The sequence below is a fragment of the Hoplias malabaricus genome, chromosome 12, assembly GCF_029633855.1.
Source record: "Hoplias malabaricus isolate fHopMal1 chromosome 12, fHopMal1.hap1, whole genome shotgun sequence".
In the NCBI taxonomy this organism is placed as follows: Eukaryota; Metazoa; Chordata; class Actinopteri; order Characiformes; family Erythrinidae; genus Hoplias; species Hoplias malabaricus.
In genome coordinates, this window is record NC_089811.1 from 5,129,724 (window position 1) to 5,147,244 (window position 17,521).

The following is a 17,521-nucleotide window of genomic DNA, read 5'->3' on the forward strand; positions in this document are numbered from 1 at the left end:
CTGGAATCATTGGGCGCAAGGCTGGAATACACCCTGGAGGGGCACCAGTCCTTCACAGGGCAACACAGACACACACTCACATATTCACTCACACCTACGGACACTTTTGAGTCGCCAATCCACCTATCAACATGTGTTTTTGGAGGAAGCCGGAGCACCCGGAGGAAACCCACGCAGACACAGGGAGAACACACCACACTCCTCACAGACAGTCAGCCGGAGGAAACCCACACCGACACAGGGAGAACACATCAAGTCCTCACAGACAGTCACCCGGAGCGGGAATCAAACCCACAACCTCCAGGCCCCTGGAGCTGTGTGACTGCAACACTACCTGCTGCGCCACCGTGCCGCCCTTAAGGCTATTATATATTTCTTATATATGTACTAAGTCATAGGATTTTAGAAATATTTAACTCACTCCTATCTTCTTTCATACATACACACAGCCCGCCATGGTCCTTTGACTTTGGCCTGGAAGCCCCTCAAGCTGCAACCTCTAACCACAACAGGCGCCTGTGTGTCCCAAGCGTCCTCTTGTTTATAAACCAAAATAGGGTTAGGCTTTGGTGATATGTATCACCACAATCACACAGCAAAAAAAAAAAGCCCACAAAGAAAAGATTAAACTGTATTGTGAAGCATATGCATAAAAAAGGATCAGGGCATACAAAGGAGTTGGTAGACAGAGGGAAAAAAAACACAGCATATGACTAAGCAGAGAGAGAGAGTGAGCGAGACAGTTGTACCCTCTAGGCAGGCAGTGCCGTGATTATAAGAGTATCACCCACAGGGCCTTTAAACCCAGAGAATAGTTTGTATCCGGAGGCGATGCTTTCATGCAGCCTCGCGTGGTTTAGCCATGCTGTTCCCACCAGCTTTACATATGTAGACAGAGCCTGTGATCAAATAACTCCAACACTCCTCACTGTGCAAAACGCTTTAGTAGTGCCAAGGAAATGAAAACACCTTAAATTTGTGCAAATTCCCAGCACCACTTGGCTTCTGAAGCTCTTGGGAAATCACCCACTACTCACACACCCTTTAAAACATGCATGTGATGTGTTAGCAAGTGAAGCTAACAATTGGTTCAGCAGGATACCGCAAACACCTTAAAACTGTGAATCCTCAGCACTACTTGGCTTAGAATACATGGCAATGCACCTTACTTTCTTATCCCTCCAAACAGGACTATCCACCATTGCCTTGATCAAGCTTTCAGTCCTTTAGCAACAACGCGGTCTCACACCTTATCGTGATATAGTCACATATACAGGGACCGCAAATCGTGACATAGTCGCATATTTTCGACATATTATGCGACAATATCACGATCATAAGTGAACGGGTAATTACCATAGAAACACTATGCGACAGTAACACAAAAACTCCTCCTCATTACAGGCGTCATTACTCATAACATAGAAAAACGCATAATGTGAATTACATAACATATGGTCTTATTCCAACAAAGGCATAGTATTTTATTATGGTTTTATTATGGCTTATTATTGGTGTCCTACTTTAGCTTTAACGCTAACAAGAACATTTCTTTCACTTAACGCTATTTTGACTAATTTTCAAAAGGTTAATACTGAAAAGGACATTTCTCTAGCCGTTATTTGCTTTGATATTTTAGCAAATAATGAATTAGTAACGTTATATTTTCCGTAAATAAAAATAAGACCGTGGTATTAAAAGATATTAATGACATCTTAATGAGGAAGTGTTTTCATGTTACTGTCACATAACATGGGGCACTGATATGACGGTTTGTTTGGTAATTGCCCATTCACTTATGATCGTGATCTTGCAGTCCCCTATATATGTGATTATATCACTAATAGGTGAGGCCAGGTTGTTAGCAAGGCATTAAGGAATTTGAAACTACAAATGTTATTGAAATGGTGAGGTAGCTCTGTAATGGTGGCACAAACAATTAAAATGGCCCTCCCTTCCCTATTTCACTCAGCACGACTGCAGCCAATGTGGGTGAAAGCTGACATTAAGCACTTAAGCAACAGTTATTGAACCCTTAAATGAGCGCAACAAGCAGCCTCTTATTCAACATACCCTGAAAACTGTTGATGGAGAATAATGCCCTGCCCAAAACTATCCACCAAATCCAACACACAAATAAACATAAATAAAATATCCCCCACCCAACAAATGTACAAACATACACAAAATATTTGCTTTCAGAAAAGAGGCAGATGGGGCACATGAAAACCTGGAAGGCTGGGTTTCATGCAAATATTTTTGGCCCTACCATAATCATAACAAAATCTAAACTATTAGTTAAGAGTTGCTAGCTGGTTGCTAGCATGGACTAGCTGGTGCTGCTCTGTATTTTGGCAGTTGTTGTGGCACTGAGATGCCATTTAACCAATGTTTGCATGAAGGGTTGTACATGACTGACTAATGTTTGTGTGCAAGAAGATGGGACTTGCAAATGTGCAAAAATGCACACAAAGAATGATGACTTCAGACAGCAAAAGTTGAATCTTAGACATTTTTTGCAATTTAAAAATCCTGGCCAGTTCTATTTTTTACATCTCAAACGAGGACCTGTCTGGGGAAGAGAGGATGTATGGTCACCTTACATAAGAGGTCAGTAATATTTAGATTTTTCAAAGACTGTGTAGTAGGTTAGTTGGTGATTATCAGTCCCATTATAACATTGTCTCTGGAGAAAAAAACAAAACAAAAACAAAAAAAATGCTTTTTAGAAGCCACTTTTGGCAAATGTTGGCTACAGCACAGTCACTCACACACAAATGTGTGCATGCTACATGTTATCAAGAGGTGTTTTCCTCTGCTGCTAATAACTACAGCAGTACCCTCCTGGTAGGAACACTGGTAGGGACTGTGAGGATGAAGAAGCCATGCTGGGAGGAAGGGGAGGAGGGAGAATAGGGAGGGAGAGAGGAAGGACATATTCCTCGCAACACTGTGTGTGTTTTTCCTCACTCTCCCATTGGCTCCTGCTGCTCACCCATCTGTCGCAGCGCTCCTTGGTGTGGCATCTGGTGTCTAAACCCACCCGCTACACAATGGCAACAGTGGTTTCAGCGCTGGCAGCAGAAGGACTCTTCTAACAACCTTCGGCTTTTCACCGTGACCTCTGACCTCTACACCCACACCCAACAAAGCCTGAGATGTTTGTGTAATTTTAGATGACCATTAATTGCTACAGAAAGAAATGCACTTAATGTTCTTGTAAATAAACATATATCATGAATTGCTGCCCTTTGAAACATTAAATAAACAGTACACACCTTTGCCCTCTAAAGGTGTTGAGGAACATAAAAGCTCAAAGGTTTTATTAACAAACATCATATAATCAAATGTGACTCAACTCTGCCCTCTAAATGCAGTATTAAAAAACATCAAACAAACATTGCTCAACTTGCCTCTGAAGATCAAACATCAAATACTACTCACATTACTCTCGAATGGTGTTATCATAAACATAACTCATTTATGTTCTCTAAATATTTTATTAACATACATCAAATAAACAAATATTATTCAAACAAACTTAAACTCTGTCTTAGATGTGTGAAGAAACATCAAACAAATAAACATTTCTTACCATCTCCCCTTACAGCTGTACCATCTGTTACCATCTTATGATTTTATAAAATTTTTTTACGATTTATCCAACCCCTGCCCAATTGTTGTATACGTACTCAATATATGTTTAGTGTTGCATGTAAACAACAGTAATGTTTAAATAATAACAGTTAGTTAAAACGATTGTCCTTGTTCATGTAACAGCGGTGACAACTCAGTAAACAATTAGCCGTTGATTCAACGTTGAAATAATGTAATGCCTGCCGTCTAATCAACGTTCCCTTAGGGTTGAAAATGAAAGTTGAAAAGACATCCAAACACAGAAATTGAAAAGACGAGTATTAGACGTATTTTGGACGTCCATTGACGTTATTAAATGGTCCCAAAATAAATTACTTGTGTAAAACACATTTTGGACGTCCACTGACGTTATCGATTGGTCACCACTTAACTAAATTAAGATGGAATTGGGACGTCCATTGACGTTTAAAATATGTCCTTGACGGACAGACTACTTGTAGACCTATTTTGAACGTCCAGGGACGTTCCTTGTTTACTGGGAAGCCTCTCACCCACCTGTTTAAGTCCGGCCTCTGTTGTTCTAAACCCTGGCTGTGGACCTTTATGGAAAAAGATGATTCAGAAATGTGAAACAAGGCTAACTTCCTAAATCCCACTGAAATCCTGCTGTGGTGCTGCTCTGTTTGAATGTCAGCCAGAGGCTGTGTGTCTACTCACTGTGTGTACGGTGAGATGAAATCAGAGAAGATTAGCATAATGGGGCAAAGCCTCCAAGAGAAGCTTCCAAGGACAGGTCAGTGAATGGTCAGCTTTGGGCTTGATGGGTTTATTCCTTTAATATGCACCACAATATACAAGGAGCGCACAAAACAATAGGAAACCTATATGACATACTCATTGGCCATTTTATCATAAACATTCTTCATATTGAGTAATTTAAAAGCCTGCATTTCCCCCCTCAATTCTACCACATTTATTAATGGAAAAGTACCATAGGACCACTTGTGCCCATACGCCAAAGTAGTACTTTGGTTTGTTGCTAAATAGCGTATCTCCAATGCTAATCTAACTTGATCTACATAATAAAGACCTTTAAAAGCATCTCAATATTAGAACGAACCATTGGAACAAAGTGGTATTTCAGAAAGGAGAATTTCAAAGTTAGCTAGATAATCAAGGCCTGAAGTTGAAGATTGTTCCTTACCTTTACTTCTTTCTGTTTTGCAAAGGATTGTATGTTATCTGGCTAAATTATGAAATCCTACCTTGTGAAAGAGAAAATGGCAGAAAATACTAACTGCAATAACTGGAAATTATTACCAGGTTTTTGTATTTTGTTATGTTGAATGCCACATTTAGATATGTTGATTTATTCCACTGCTGTTAATAATAAATGGCCAAACCCACTGTCACATGGCAACGGGTCAATGTATTATCAATTCCTAAATGGACCATTTCATTTTAAAAATATATTTTTTTTATTTACATAATGTCTGTATACTGTAAAACTGTACATTTCACACAAGCCTTCAACTGTAAAGACAGTCTGTATAATCTCCATAGTAAGTAATGCACTGAACATGAGCATATAGTCACCATGATCAATGCCAGTTATTGGCCAGAAAGGTATGAAACTCTTAGGACTGGATTATGGAGCATTTTACCTGTGCAGTGATGATGTTTTGCCACAGAGCTAAAGAATGAAACAGTGCCTCAACTCACCAATGTGAGAGCATTGTACCTTAATGCATTTAAATCCTCACTCAATATTCTCCAGTATTGAGTGTAAAACCTGCATAGGTTTAGAGGCTGTAACATCTGCAAATAAGAACAGAATGAACTATGCATTAATACTCTTAAATAATATTGAAATATCGAAGGAGCAGATGTTCACAAATGTTTGGCCATGCAGTGTTTTAATACCTCAGAGCTCCAACAGCCATGGACATAAAACCTGGCCACGATTCCAAAACTTCAAACACGTCCTTTTCACTCTCACTAAGAAAAGTATGGGTTACAAATATGTACATGCTGAAAACATATGGCGAAGGATGGTGGATTCACACTGAAATGTGTGAAACAAGACACAAGGAGTTTTCACAAAGCAGGGACAAATGTGCAAAAGAAGTGACCCTCCAGTTAAGACCCTACATTCAGAAACAAGCCAAATGCATTCTTATAATGTTGGATATTGGAAACAGTTTTAGTCAATTCTAACCCATCCTTGGTGCAGTAGCATATATGAAGATATTCTATTATTATGATAATGCTCCAAACACTACAAGGTTTCACAGTGTCTTTTTTGTGTGTGTTGAACACTACAGGGACACTGTAAAAAATATTTTCACAGATTTTATAGTGAATGTGATGAATTCACATCTTAAAATAAATAAATGATAATTATAATACTGATACTGACCAAATTTCACAGAACAAACAAATCTACGCACTGTAAAAAAAGTGTAGTTAAAAATAGTTTTTCCAACAACATGCAAATTCAGGAATATGCAGCAATATGTTAATTATGTTAAGCCATGCAGGATCATTTGGCAAATGTTGGTGTGAATTGTAAAAAGATCCCAGAAAGTTTTAAGACCTTTAACTGAAGTACTCCAAATTTGGCCTAAGGAGAAAATGGCTTCCTCATGGGCTTAACCCAGTAAACAAGGAACATCCCTGGACGTTCAAAATAGGTCTAAATGTAGTCTGTCCGTCAAGGACATATTTTAAACGTCAATGGACGTCCAAAATCCATCTTAATAAGTTAGTTAAGTGGTGACCAATCGATAACATCAGTGGACGTCCAAAACGCATTTTATACAAGTAATTTATTTCGGGACCAATTAATAACGTCAATGGACGTCCAAAATACGTCTAATAGTCGTCTTTTCAATGTCTGTGTTTGGACGTCTTTTCAACTTTCATTTTCAACCTTAAGAGAACGTTGATTAGACGGCAGTCATTACGTTATTTCAACGTTGAATCAATGGCTAATTGTTTACTGGGAAGGTTCTATGATTTGTAGATTGAGTTTCTGGTAGAGACATAAAGTAATGTCTATTAATAAATAATGTTATATTCTCCCTGAACTTCAACCACACTGGCCATAAACCCATCTCCAATGACCAGACATACTCATGATGACTTGAAAGTCCAGCTGAATCTAAAATGGCTTCCTACTGTATGCATTATGTATGTCAAGAAATAGCACAAATCCACAAATATCAACAGTGTCTGAGTGTACATATACCATATACACCCTGAATAATTCTAACCCTTCTGTGAATGTAAGCTCTCAGCCATGTTCTTACATCTTAGGGATTCTTGCTCCAGTGGAGTTTCTCGAGGGGAACTGGAGCTATTCACTTTACTGTTGCTTGTCTTTACTTCACTGCCCATTGTTTTTGACTTCCTGCAAGTTCTGTCCTGCTGAAGGAGCAAAGGAACACAGTGAAACTATCCTATCTGGAGTTGCAGAGATCCATACTTTTCCAGAGTAATCACTCAGCGTCAGTATCTCTTATGGCTAAATGCAATCAGGTCCTTATGGCAATGCTCCAACAATTAATGTAATTATTTTTTCTATTAAGACTTAACTGCAGCAAGGCTTTCACACACTATTAGACCTGTTAGAGATGTTGTTTAGTGACATCACCAGGTTCATTTCAGGGGGGGAGTTGGGCTAGTGGAAATAGAATCAGGTACCATGGACCAAAAGTGAGTAGAATCAAGAAGAGCCCTGATGTATATTTCCATGTAGTGGAAAAATGCCACAAATAGGATACTTGGCCTTACATTTCCTGGGTCAGTAGGATGGATCTCTAAAGTGGGCATCTTTTAGCTGGCATAACTGTCAGTGATCTGATCATTTAATGTTCTCCTCCAAGCAAGTTCAGCTGTCCTGAGGCACCCAGAGCTGACCCGGGGAGTCTTATTCAAAGGGTGGACTGCTTTATAACTTACCCATCCTTGCAACTACAAATGAACACATTTGCAGATGGAGTAGAGATGAAACTGAAAAGTGGCGTTTGTATGAATATTGTTTGTATGCTGCTTTTTTGCATACAAGCAGCAGTATGTAGTTAAGAACACCAGGCACTGCTTTCTGCTCAGCAGAGTTAACAGATGGAGCTCACAAACCTTACGCGAGCCCACAGCAGAACTGGAATTTAAACAGGCCACTTAGGACGACCCCCCAAGCCTCAAACACATAACAGGGCTTTCTTCTCTGTCTTAACCTTATGCCCAATTATTGTTTCATAAACCTCCTATGTACCTAATTAACTTTTTATGAACACCATACCTCATGTACCTACCACCCCTCCCCTCCTCACTTGCCAGAGGCAGAAGTTGAACGAGCTGCATGGGGGATCTATAAAAGCTCTTCAGGCTCATGTGATTACTGTTAGTGCAAATGCAAGTGCCATTGGATTTATAGTGTAATTTCCCCTGGAAGTTCACGTTCCAGCAGGGGCATAAATCTCTCGGATGACTGGTCTGCGCAAGGTTCCCCTGGAGCCGGGCCTTGATGGCTTGACTCAAAAAAAAACAATTTAAAAGTACAGAATATAACAACGTGATGTCATAAAATGGCCACTCCCACTCCCCAAAAACACTAACACCACTTTGCATTGCTGACCTTGTGGAGTGTTTCCACGACTGTTGCTAAATCCACCTTCATCCTGATCAGCATCACAGTAGATCATGGAATCATTGGATGCAAGGCAGGATCATACCCTGGACATCAGTGAGGGCTTCTTGTATACTCCACGTCCTTTCAGACCCATAGAGTTGAATCGTCTCCTCACAGTTTAAGGTAGGAATTGTTTTCAGACCCAAAGCAAAAGTGGAAATATATTTTCTCTCCAAGATGATAGATTTAAGTTGTTTTTATATGATGTGGACAGGGGTCTTGTGCACATGCACACACACTCACGCACACAAACACTTACCCTTTCTGTATTTACTTAGCCCTTGCTACAGTAGCTGTCTGCATGTTGCTCTGTTTCACTTTTATCTCCACAGAGTTTACCAGCAGTAATTAGTTCATTTATCATATTAATGGAACAGCCCCAAACAAAATACAGCCTTCCCTCCCCACTGCACCCATAATGCACCTCTCCGAACAGAAGGGGGCGGCACTCTCCGGCTCATCAGCGAGCTGTTGGGACACACAATCCATCAAATTCCACACCCCCCTCGGCCCCGCAGCAACTATAAACACACACAGATCAATATCAGCTGAAAAACAAGCAATGAACAAAAGGGAAAAAAAAAGACTCTCTCTCTCTCTCTCTCTCTCACACACACACACGTTAATATATTTTAAACATAATTTATTACAGCATGACTGATATATATGTGTTGGCCCATACAGCTTGAAACATTCCGTTTATGATTAACTTATAATTTCAATAACTCATAGAAGAAATCAAGCCTCGTAAGTAAAAGGCAATTTCAATTTGCTCCAGTAATTGTCTGTCATATCTGAAACTCAGCGGTGCGTTTAAATTAGAAAGACTAAGATCCAGCTGAAATGTTAAAGAGAGATCTCAGCTCAATCTCAATTTAATAAGAGCAATTGCTAGAAGGCCAAGGCAGACGAATGCTTTGAGTGTGTGTGTGCTTTTGCATTAAAGTAAAACAGTATGTTTATTACAATAGCTAATTTTTTTTTGCATCTTAATCTTAAAGAGGAAAGCCACTGAGTCAGAAACCCATTGGGGAAACTGATACACACTAGTGAGCCAACTAACACACACACACACGGGGACAATGAACACACAAATACTCACACCAAAGTTGTGGGCGGACATTTCAACCCTGGAGCCATGGAGAAGGGTTGTGGGGTGGATCCCTGTGTCAGCATGGGTTTCCTCTGGGTGCTCCAGTCTCCTCCCACAATCCAAAAACACAGCTTGATTGGCCATGCAAGAGTCTCCTGAAGTGTAGCGGCAAACAGCAAATGGTGAGGAAACATCCTCTGAATTCCATATATTAAAATAAATTAATGTTTTTTGATTAAAATCATGAACATCACCCTTAAACTCTTGTAATTAACCATTGGACATGGGTATTATTTAACCAAAACTAAGGCAACACAACAAACAGAAAACTAACTAGAACTCAGTGGAACAAAACTAGGACAGGGACATAACTGTGACAAAGAAACACATCTACACAAACAACACCAGACAAGGGGGCACTGAAACAAAGGGACTATATAAGGACAAGGCAAACGAGGAACACCTGGAGACAATAATGAAACAGAGGCAGGACTAAGGTGGGGCTAGGGCGGAACCAGGGTGGAGACAGGAACAACAACAAACAGGGCCATGTCTACATGAGCACTTGGTGGGGTAAACAGACAGGACTGGACCAGGATGTGACAATGTGCAGCTGCCTCAGGGTTCATGTAATTCTCTGTGTTAGAAAAAGGGTGTAATTTGAATATTGATGAGTGATAAGAATTGTCCATCAATATTTGGACATACTCTAGATTGTATAGGTACAAACTAAATCTGATGGTGATCTGGTGCGATGTGTCCTTTTTAAACCCCAACTTGGTGTCTACCACACATGCACCAGCCATATTCCCAATGCCATCTGTAAATGCAGCCTCTAAACCCACACCTGATGTGTGAAGTCTCTCTCTGAGGTCAGTACATATCTTTCAGCAGTATTGCTCTTGCCGAGGAGCGGTGTTCTCCGGTTCTCAGGCTTTACCACTCGTCACCTGAGCCGCACACAGTGAGCAGTAATTGCTTGTCAGAGCTGTCAGGCCGGCGTCGGGTGCATCTGCGCTCACAGACACCAAACAGATATTTACACATGAAATGAAATTACCCCCCTTTCAGAGCCCTGCTCTGGAGATGCTTCACTTACCGAGCTGTCAAACTCACTGAGTCTGTTTGCTCCAAATTGTTTATCTAATCTGAAGAACAGAGTCACACACCGCCGACACGACACCATGAAAGCTCCTGAACACAGACCTGAAGAGCAGCCGTTTTAGCTCCTTTCAGCTTCCTTTTACCTCACTCTGTCTCTTTCTCTCTCTCTCTCATGCCTGCACACACAGGCTTGCAAACAGACATACGATTTTCTACTTAAATAAACAGTAACAAGGCCGGATACCTAGACAGAGTGTACTTCATCATATCTCATCATCATTTCCCAACAGCTATTGCTGTCCTTGAGCCACTTCTGATATGTGCAACAAAGGAAATAGACCAAAAGGAAAAGTGTGTACCACAACGCTGATTCTGTCCAGGGTCTCAGGGTGGATCCTGACCTCGGGCCGCTGTCTGTGAGGAGTTATTCTGTCCTCCCTGTGTTCTCAGGGTGTTCCAGTATCCTCCTGCAATCTGAAAGCATGAAAGTTTGTAGGTGGATTATCTGTGCAACATCGTACACACATGACTGTGCGTCTGACTGGGAGAGTGTGTGATGCTCTGCGATGGACTAGCGTCCTGTCCAGAGTGTGTTTCTGCCATGCACCCAATGATTGTGAACTTGTGGAACTTGTGGAGATGTGGAAAATATTCCGGCATAACACTGAAAGCAAATTTCTTGATTCACTGATTTGAAGCACAAAAGCACCCCCTTGTGGAGGAGTCACTACATTAGAGTAAGTGAGTGATTGAGTATGTGAGAATGTAAGTAAACAAGTGAGTAAAGGCCAGTTTATTTATCTGCATCAAACCTACACTCTAAGCCTTGCACAGGTCTCCCATTGTACCACCAGAGATTTCCTCAGACACTGATTTGGATGTAATGGAACAAATAAATCTGGAACAAGGGAACAAGGGAAAAGCACAGATGCCCCCCCAGAACGTAGAAACATAAATCTGCCTTAGGGTAATATATATACACTCACACACTCAATCACACGTTCAAACATATGGACACTTTTGAGTCACTAATCCACCAACTAATGTGTGTTTTTGCACTGTGGGAGGAAACCGGAGCACCCGGAGAAAACCCACGCGGACACAGGGAGAACACTCCAAACTCCTCACAGACAGTCAACTGGAGTGGGGCTCAAACCCTGTGTGCTGTGTGACTGTGATACTACCTGCCGCACCACTGTGCCGCCCTATATGTATGTATATATATATATATATATATATATATATATATATATACATACATATATATATATATATATATATATATATATATATATATATATATATATATATATATATGTATATATATATATATATAAAATGACAGGTGTTTCAGTTTCATTGTCCAAACCCTGATATATATATATACAGGGTTTGGACAATGAAACTGAAACACCTGTCATTTTAGTGTGGGAGGTTTCATGCTAAATTGGACCAGAGCCTGGTGTCCAATCTTCATTAATTGCACATTGCACCAGTAAGAGCAGAGTGTAAAGGGTTAATTAGCAGAGGGTAAGAGCACAGTTTTACTTAAAATATTGCAATGCACACAACATTATGGGTGACATACCAGAGTTCAAAAGAGGACAGATTGTTGGTGCACGTCTTGCTGGCGCACATCCAACAGGATTAACTGTGGACGCAAGAGGAAGCTGTCTGAAAGGGATGTTCGGGTGCTGACCCGGATTGTATCCAAAAAACATAAAACCACGGCTGCCCAAATCACAGCAGAATTAAATGTGCACCTCAACTCTCCTATTTCCACCAGAACTGTCCGTCGGGAGCTCCACAGGGTCAATACACACGGCCGGGCTGCTGTAGACAAACCTTTGGTCACTCATGCCAACGCCAAACGTCAGTTTCAATGGTGCAAGGAGCGCAAATCTTGGGCTGTGGACAATGTGCAACATGTATCGTTCTCTGATGAGTCCACCTTTACTGTTTTCCCCACATCCGGGAGAGTTCCGGTGTGGAGAAGCCCCAAAGAAGCATACCACCCAGACTGCTGCATGCCCAGAGTGAAGCATGGGGGTGGATCAGTGATGGTTTGAGCTGCTGTATCATAGCATTCCCTTGGCCCAATACTTGTGCTAGATGGGTGCATCACTGCCAAGGACTACCGAACCATTCTGGAGGACCATGTGCATCCAATGGTTCAAACATTGTGTCCTGAAGGCGGTGCCGTGTATCAGGATGACAATGCACCAATGCACACAGCAAGACTGGTGAAAGACTGGTTTGATGAACATGAAAGTGAAGTTGAACATCTCCCATGGCCTGCAGTCACCAGATCTAAATATTATTGAGCCACTTTGGGATGTTTTGGAGGAGTGAGTCAGGAAACGTTTTCCTCCACCAGCATCACGTAGAGACCTGGCCACTATCCTGCAAGAAGAATGGCTTCAAATCCCTCTGACCACTGTGCAGGACTTGTTTATGTAATTCCCAAGACGAACTGACACTGTATTGGCCGCAAAAGGAGGCCCTACACAATACTAATAAATTATTGTGGTCTAAAACCAGGTTTCAGTTTCATTGTCCAACCCCTTTATATTATGAATATGTCAGGTACAGTGAGAGAGTGAATTTGTGAGTGAGTTATATACATAAAGAGATACACACACACAAACACACACACATTGTTGAGCCATCAATATACAACACATGAAGATAATTAATAATAAATTACCAGAAGATAGCTGGATATCTGTTACAGTACAGTGCTGCGGAGAGACGATAAAATATTAAAGTGTATTTTAAACAAGGTCTTCCTACTGTTCTCCAAAATATCAGTACTTTATTTGCAAATTTCCTTTGGCTCACTAAGTGCCATGTTGGAGCCAATTCCACCACTACCTCAGGCTCATTCACTTTTTAAAACTCAGCCATTATACAGCGTGTGTATGTGTGTGTTATTAAACACACTGTGTCCTTTGACTTTCAACAGGCCGGCGAGTCTCATTATGACTTTTAGACAGTTAGAAGATCAGATATTAGTGAGGACAGGAATAAAAGAATTAAATTCAATATTCCAACCATAGAAGACCCCAGAGCACACACACACACACACACACCCTGACACACACTGATAGCCATTATTCCTGTGTGAAGGCCTGGAGCGTTTCAGTGGCTTTGGCTGGAGTATATTAATTAGCTGGTGCTTGGAGCAGAGAGATGAGAGATTACAGTGTAAACGTGTCCTCCACAGCCTCAGCGCCATTCATTATCACTCCAGTCCAGTCTGTCCCAGCCAAAACCCCACAGCCTTCATCACATTCATGCTCCCACCAGGTGTGCACCCACCCAAAGGATTTGGTCATTGGGAGTGTCCCCCAAAAACTATTCACACCTGTTTCTGTTGCTTTATTATGTTTAGTCACATATTACATTTTGTCATATACATTTAGATATTTTATTTTAAAAGTTCTAATGATTATTTACACAGAGTCCACATGACAATGTCATTAGACCAATACAAACCTTCAGAATTAGTATCATTATTCCAAAAAAAACATGTATAAGAATGCATAACCTTTTGTAAAGTTGATAGCACCACTGCACCCTTTTTACTGTGGTCATTCAGTTACTAAAAAGGCACATTTCTTTACTGGCACAGCAGTTACAGTAAGCACACACAGTCATTCTACTCAAAAAAGCACTGGCAGTTAAATATGATGCTTAGGAGCCAAGCTCCAGCCTGAGGAATATAAAGCTCCTGGCCCCAAGACTTTCCCAGCTCTGAAATCATTCCCTTCATCAGGGGAAATGTCTGAGAGGAGTGTGGCATGTTCTCGCTGTGTCTGTGCTGGATTACTCCATGTTGGTAGGTCGACTGGCTGTGTGAAACTGTCCACTGGGATGAGTGTGTGAGTGACTGGGTGAGTTTTGATGCCCCGTCCAGGGTCATATCCCTATAATTCTCCCTTCATACTGCTCTGTTTATACACTTGGAACCACAGGAATATAGTTCCACTTCTTTTCTTGTCCAATGCCACTTTGCTTGTTCTCAATCAGAGCTAGGATCGGGAATTCTGTAAAGCTGCATTGTAACCAGCTGTAAAAAGTGCTCTCTCTGTAAATACTCTAACCGGCCACTGGATTAGGAAAATCTACTCTGTATCAGCAGCGATTGCTCTAAGACTGCAAGGGAAGCTCAGCTTCCCCTAAAATGTAAAAAAGAAATAAGTGTTCAAATATATACTGTTGTGTGTACATGTCATTGAATAAATATGCACTACAACGCGCTCAACTTTTGTTCAGAATCAGCTTCTTATCACTGGTAAAGACGCGGCTTTCCTCTCAATCATTCCCGCAGCTTCACAGTGATTTAAACAGTGAGGACGCTGAGTGTCCACAGAGTTCAATAGTGAAGCAGCAAAGTGCAGCGAAACGAGACGAGTCATTGGATAAATGCTGGGCTTTGTCCCGCCCATCAGACGCTCAGCGCCTCTGGGGGTCTATGGGGCAGTGGGCTGGCCTCGGCCGGCCCGGACGCTCAGCTTCTGCATGATGATTGGATGATCTGTCTGAGGCTGAATCCCTTTTCGATTGGCAGCGAAATGAGCGAATCAGCGATCCTTTGGTGTAGAGATCCGTGGGAGCATAGGCGGACACACTTCACATGGGCCAAGGCCGTTTAAGCAGCCTAGCTCTGCTGGCCATTGAGAGGACACTAGTCAAGTCCCTGGAAAAGACGCCTTGTTGGTACGACAGGGTCACAGATCATTTTCTTAAAAAAGAATGGAGGGTAGGATTTCTGTATAAATAAACCGACACATTTTATGATGTAGGCCGAAATTGAGCTTCCCCTCCTTGAAAGACCAGCATCCGCCACTGCTCTGTATCTACACTCATTGTCCATTTTATCAGCTCTACTGACCATGCAGGAGCACTGTAAAGTTCTATAATTACAGACTGTAGTCCACCTGTTTCTCTGCATACTTTATCCCCATTTCACTCTTCACTTCAATGGTCAGGACTCCCAGGGAGCAGGTATGATGTGGGTGGTGGATCATTCTCAGCGCTGCAGTGACACTGACGTGATGGTTGTGGTGTTAGTGTGTGTTGTGCTGGTGCAAGTGGATCAGACACAGCAGTGCTGCTTGAGTTTTTAAAGACCTCAGTGTCATTGCTGAACTGAGAATAGTCCACCAATAATATCTGCTCTGTGGAGGTCCTGCAGGGGTCCCAATCATTGAAGAGCAGGGATAAGGAAGTATGCAGGGAAACAGTCTGTGCTCCTACGGTCAGTGGAGCTGAGAGAATGGACAATGATTGGAGATACAGGGTAGGTCTTTCTAACCCAGTGATACATCAGTGTATCATTGAATACCATTGAACTGACATCATCTGAATATTTTAGTGAATAGAAAGTACTAAACAAACTAAGCACACCTGCATACACACTTCACAGCCTAAATATGAAATATATGAGGCTATAACCGCTCAGTATATAAGTAGAGCAGGATTGAGCACTCAGTTGAATCTCTGTCCTACTGCTGTACTTTTATACACTCTCCTCATTTCCCTATTAAAAATGTAGAATACAAAGTGGAGGTATGATATATTTAAGAAATGAAGTATAATAGAGGTATACAAAAGAATAATGAATAAAAAGGACCAGCCATAAACTCTCTAAGGGGTACTACTTTGCTTCCTCCCTCATTCCATTAGGCGTATTAAGATATAAGGCATCAGGGCTTTCTGTAACTTTAAGGGGGGATTCAGAAAGCCACAGTGGTTTTAATGGCCCTCGGTGTGTGAAGAATACAGCAGGTGTAGAGGAAGCAGAAGAGGGGGCTTGATATTCCCTTTCATCAGAGGAAATGAGGGGAGGGAGAGGAAATGAGGCTTTCCCTGCGGAGTCACGTTGTGAACAGAGTCTCGGAGGAGAGCAGGAGTTAAACCGAGGGGTTGGCAGGAGCAGATGAATTGATGCTCCAGGATTTACCCTCACACGCTCTTGCATTCATTATCTCAGGGTCAGAAGAGGATAGAGGTGATCACATGATTATCCACCGCACACACACACACTGGAGAAAGTTATAACGGGGAATTTCTCTCTTACGACAACCTATGAACAAAAAAATAAGCTTAATCAAATTACACAAATCAGCCATAACATTAAACATGAACTTCTTGTATCTTTTTTATTCATTCATTTATCCAATTCAGGGTCGCGGTGGGTCCAGAGCCTACCTGGAATCATTGGGCACAAGGAGGGAATACACCCTGGAGGGGGCGCCAGTCCTTCACAGGGCACACTCACACACATTCACTCACACACTCACACCTACGGACACTTTTGAGTCGCCAATCCACCTACCAACATGTTTTTGGACTGTGGGAGGAAACCCACGCGGACACAGGGAGAACACACCACACTCCTCACAGACAGTCACCCGGAGGAAACCCACACAGACACAGGGAGAACACACCACACTCCTCACAGACAGTCACCCAGAGGAAACCCACTCAGACACAGGGAGAACACACCACACTCCTCACAGACAGTCACCCGGAGGAAACCCACACAGACACAGGGAGAACACACCACACTCCTCACAGACAGTCACCCAGAGGAAACCCACTCAGACACAGGGAGAACACACCACACTCCTCACAGACATTCACCCGGAGGAAACCCACACAGACACAGGTAGAACACACCACACTCCTCACAGACAGTCACCCGGAGCGGGAATCGAACCCACAACCTCCAGGGCCCTGGAGCTGTGTGGCTGCGCCACCGTGCTGCCCACTTCTTGTATCTGCACTTCCTTATTATCAGCTCCACTGATCATACAGGAGCACAATTACAGACTGTAGTCCACCTGTTACTCTGTACATTCTGCTTAGTGTCTGCAGTTCTCTGGTTTGTTTACGCTCAGAACCTGTGCATGTCTTATGGGGCATCATATAACAAACTCTGACAGTAGACAAATAACATCACTTTGACAGATAATAACCACATTGGTGCTTGGAAGAAAACTGCGGAGTCTGAAATGATGTACATC

The 17,521-nt window shown here is 41.9% G+C and overlaps 1 long non-coding RNA gene across 1 annotated transcript; it reads right to left on the reverse strand.

Moving 5' to 3' along the window:
• Positions 1-8,508: 8,508 nt before the first annotated feature.
• LOC136710454 (uncharacterized) lies at positions 8,509-9,772 on the reverse strand. The gene is made up of 3 exons (XR_010804629.1): positions 9,638-9,772; positions 9,393-9,538; positions 8,509-8,811 (listed from the first exon to the last, which is right to left on the reverse strand). It is a non-coding gene; the product is annotated as an uncharacterized lncRNA (long non-coding RNA).
• Positions 9,773-17,521: the final 7,749 nt, after the last annotated feature.